The sequence below is a fragment of the Zea mays genome, chromosome 4 (assembly GCF_902167145.1).
Source record: "Zea mays cultivar B73 chromosome 4, Zm-B73-REFERENCE-NAM-5.0, whole genome shotgun sequence".
Lineage (NCBI taxonomy): Eukaryota > Viridiplantae > Streptophyta > Magnoliopsida > Poales > Poaceae > Zea > Zea mays.
Window position 1 is genome coordinate 21,069,059 of NC_050099.1, and position 3,290 is coordinate 21,072,348.

Consider the following 3,290-nt stretch of genomic DNA (forward strand, 5'->3'; position numbering starts at 1 on the left):
TGCACGCGCAGGTCGTTCAGCTCCACGGTTTTCGGGCGCGCATGGAGGAGAAGGCAGCGCAGAGAAGACGGAGTCACGCGCGTCTTCGCCGCTCCGTTCGGGGAGAAAGACAGTGACGCCCACCTCCCTGACGTGTGGGGGCCGCGGTCCAGTGAGAAGATGAGAACGAGCGCGAGGAGAGACTGCCCCGGGGGCCCTGTGTCGGTGCACGCCCGCGCGCGAGGTATGGGCCGCGCGGGAGGAAATGCTGTCTGGGCTGAATGTGAAGTCGATCGGCCCAAAATGCACAGTGTTGTTTTCCCTTTTTTATTTCTTTCTGTTCTAAATTCAAATTTAAACTCCAGTTTAAATTCAAACCTGTACAGTTTTATCCTCAGATTATTTTGTGCCATAAACAGTACCAATTCGGAGACATTTTATATTTTTTCACATTGTCACAAGTAATGCACACACAATAAAATCCCAGCATGATGCATGTGTCATTTTGGGTGTCTTTTGTTGTTTATTGTTTAAGTGAGATGTTCACATGTGATGGTAAAATAGAAGTAACACACACATATAGATAAGAGAATACAAGTAATTTCCACTTTATATATCTCCTTACAAACTGGGTATTACAATCATATCATCATATCATTTCGCACAACATTTCATCATACATCATATTGCATTAACGGCACAAAAATTGGATACGAAGCAAACCTTCGGCAAATGCTTCGTCAAGATGAAAATGTGCTGAGGCATAAGCTTCGGGAAATACAGTTTAATCAGACTTGTTATAGAAGGGATCTCTTTCTTTATGAAGCATGAAAAGAAGGGAAGGTGTTTTTTCGCCGAAGGCTCAAAAATGGTATGTGTGTAAATTTCACGCATCGTAAAGAAATATATTACAGTAATTTACATGTCTCATGAATTGTTTCATACACCAAATTTCACATAGTATTTTTACAATAAAGTTACAAAGTATTATTACATCAAAGTCTACTCTTCACTAAGGATCTTTTCTGCAGCTTCGTTTAATAATTTGTCGACAACTTCGTCGATAATAGAATTTGCAAGGCTCATAAAGTCCAGTGTTACCTTTATTTCTGGATCAGCCAGGGGATTATACGGCTTTGGCAGTGGTGAAAGCTCAGCTGTAATAGATAAAACTATTAGTTCGAAGCCATAAAGCAAGTACCAAAGTTAAAATTCAAAAAACAGTACCTATGCGCCTTTCGTGCTCAGTAGCCTCTTCAGTTCGCCTAGCTTCTTCTCGGGCGTCATGGGTGTCTTTTTCATTCTTTTTCATGATTTCATGGGCCAATTCTCGGCCACCGTTTACCCAGACATCAGAGAAAAACTTTCCGCCCATTAAAGTTGCTTCGGCTGAAGGGTCCTTCATATCGTTTAAGGAGAAGGCGGCTTCAGCTTGAGCTACAGCTTTCACGTGTTCGCATCCAGCCTTCTCTAGAATGGTTGTGATTCCCCGGGCGCCGGAGAAAGCACAAATATCGCCACGGTCATTCAAAATTTCCTTAAAAGCTTCGGCTTCCCCGCTTATCCACTCAATGACGCCTTCGGGGTTGCCTCAAATAAGGTTCTCCTCAGAGGAGTAGGCACCAACTTTTGCAAAACTATTTTTCAAATTTTTCACACAGTCTAAGGATTTTTCGAAACATCTTTCCTTGGAATCACGAAGCTCCTCAATATTTTTCTCCAGCCTGGCCTTCCACCATTCACTTATCTCTTGGCTGGCCTTCGCGACTTTACAATTTTCTTTAGCTTCGGCCAGTTGTTTTCGAAGGTCTTCAACCTCGGCTTTTTGGGTTTCAGCCTGAGCATTGTACTTAGCTTCGTCTTCTTTTATTTTACTCACCAATGAAATTAAATTTTTGTCTTTCTCTAGACCTTCGTTTCTCAGCTCGATTACCTCTGAGCGAAGTTTGCTAAGAGCTATTGTACAGCTTTCATCTTCGGCGCTCTTTTGTGCCCTCAAGGCATTTCTTAGAATCAAGCCCTACAAAGAAAAAGAAAGAATTAAGCATGACAATGAAACACTTCATTTCCAACTTTAAAGTCGACTTATATACCTTTATACTGTTGTACGCAAGGCTATCAGCAAGATCATCCTTCGACATAGCCGAAAGGCCTTCCTCAAGCTTCGAAAATCCCATACTTTTAGCTATCTCCCGGCAAACTGATATTTCTTTGTTGTCCGGGAGACAGTATAGGAAGTCATCTTCGTTAGTACCATTGAACACTAAGGCCCCTTTCGGATATTTTAGTTTCTGGGCGTAGTGTCTGGCTTCCAAGATTTCTTCTTCAGATATTTTTTCCCCGAAGCATGTCGAACAATGTAATCAACATCTTCGGCTGGAGCTTCGGGGGCAGGAGATTTTGCTTTTTTTGTCATGCCTTGCCCTGCTGCCATGCCGGTATCTGAAGTTTGTTGATCAGCTTTATCTTCAGGCGCGACAACCTTCGTCTCAATGGGCGCTGAAGGCCCAGCTTCGGCTTCGGCCTAGACTTTGGCAGCTTCGGCAATTTTCTTAGTAGGAGCAGGGCTCAAGGCCTTTGTGGTCTCCAAAACAGCATCTAGCACGCTGGCCATCCTCCTTCTCTTGGGAGTTGCGGCAGGAGCCTTTCGCACTTTCGGCAATTCTGCCTTTGCTGGTGGGCTCAGAATTTTTGGCATTTTCACTGTTTTTTTTCCAATTTTGGTTCTTCGACCGCATCATTTTTGGCTTCGGCTGGCCCGACTGTAGGCACCTTCGGCACTACAATCGATTCTTCAGCGCTCTGCACGATGGGAGCAGTTTGTTTTGCTTCGACAGTTGAGGAGGTCCCTTCGCCAAATTCAGGCACTACGGCCGGTTCGATATATCGCGGCCGGTGGGTCAGGACCTTTATTTTCTTGCCCTTCGGCACAGCAGTAGTGCCCGAAGCGACAGTTTTTCTCTTCTTTCCTTGCCTTTGCAGCGGGTAATGATAGTCAGGGTACACGAAGCCAATTGCATCAAATACCCTGTTCAATCTTTTCTTCCCCCGGCCCCCGAAGGCTGTGGACAAGGCATCATCTTCGGCCTTGGAATATGTCCCAAGAAGCTCGTCGCTGGTAGCTTCAATACATTTCAACCAGTCATCATTTGGTTCGTAAAACTTCTCTTTGAATCTGAAGGTATATTTTAATCGCACTAGGCCACCTTCACTGGATTCGGCAGTAGTCTCCTTCGGCATATCCCAGCTCTCCACAAGTGGCCACACCCTATAGGCTATGTGCTCTTGGACTATATCTCTTGTACCAATGA